This window comes from Cebus imitator, unplaced genomic scaffold, assembly GCF_001604975.1.
Source record: "Cebus imitator isolate Cc_AM_T3 unplaced genomic scaffold, Cebus_imitator-1.0 Scaffold540, whole genome shotgun sequence".
NCBI classification, from domain to species: Eukaryota; Metazoa; Chordata; class Mammalia; order Primates; family Cebidae; genus Cebus; species Cebus imitator.
The window spans coordinates 105,746-107,028 of record NW_016107855.1 but is presented as its reverse complement, the minus strand read 5'-3'; the positions used below and the strand labels follow the sequence as shown (position 1 = coordinate 107,028).

General features: G+C 45.4%; 1 protein-coding gene across 19 annotated transcripts in view; it reads right to left on the bottom strand.

Annotated features, from left to right (window-relative positions):
• TCOF1 (treacle ribosome biogenesis factor 1) overlaps positions 1-1,283 on the bottom strand; it is a 44,597-nt gene that overhangs the window by 41,581 nt on the left and 1,733 nt on the right. The window lies entirely within an intron of this gene.

Below are 1,283 nucleotides of genomic sequence, written 5' to 3'. Positions count from 1 at the left end.
AAAAAAAAAAAGAGGGTCTTTTTGCTCTGGGAAGTATATCTGCTTGGCCCTGTCAGTTTTGTCCAAAATCTTCCAGAGAAAAGAAGGACAAGCAATTCCAGCTAAAACTTTTTAGGACAACATGGTGAGGGGCCCCTTTGAGCGGCCAGGGTTGGAATGTTCCAAGCTAGCATTTATTCAGCCCCCAGCCTCTCTGACACTATCAGTGCCTAGAGGCCACGAGACAGGGTTTTTCCCACCCCTGACCTTTAAAAAGGCTTTCAAAGACTTGGCCAGCCAATCTTTCCAAAGCATGAACCATAGCCCAGATACCTGAGGCATCCAGGTGGCATGATCACAGTCCACTAGTTTGCTGGGAAAAGACTGGGCCCAAAAGGTACCAGTCCCTTGGAGGAAGCAGAGGGAACCAGGTGGAATCCAGGCCTTTGGGGCAGAGGCCGGAGAGCCCACTGTCTCTGTAAATGTCAAGAAGCCAGGATATCAAGTACTCCAAAAAGGCTAAGCAATGTGGGGCACAGGTGGAGCGTGTCTGGAAGCTGGGCAGAGTAGCCAAGAGGGTGCAGCACCTGGAGTCAGGCAGAGCTCCTCTGTTAACTAATCCCCCTCCTTTCCTTCAGGTCTCTGTCCAAATGACATCTTCTCAATGAGGCTTCCCTCACTACCTTACTTATAATTGGACTCTGACATCCTTTATACCTACCCCTTGCCTGCCTTATTTTTATAGCAAGCACCAAACATCACTAGATATACTATATCATTAACTTACTAAACTTTTTCTATTTGTCACCTGTCTGCTCCTACTAGGATGTGTGCTCCATGAGGGCAGAATATCTTTGCTCCAATGAAGACTAGTACTATTTCTTTTTCGCCTTATTTGTGAAGTGGTATAACTGTAGTACAAAGAGCAAATGAGGTTCAGAGATAATTGGGAAAAGCATAGATAACGCCTTATCGTCCCTCACCCTTTAGTCCCTCCAGGAGGTTCTAACAGCAAATATTAGAAACAGAGCCTAAACTACAAGGTAAAGTGATTTGACTACTCAGGATACTGTCTCATCAGCTCAAAACTCTCCATTGGTTTACCACTGCTCTTCCAAGGAAGATCAAACTGCCCACCAGACCACTTCAGCCAGCCCCCTGCCTCCATCTCTCCAGGGGCATCTGGCCCTTGTACTCCACACTTCAGCCACTATGGACTTTTTTTTTTTTTTTTTTTGAGATTGGTGACATGTGGCTGAGAGGAATCTGTGTCACTTTTTTCTTTCTTTTTTTTTTTTTTTTTT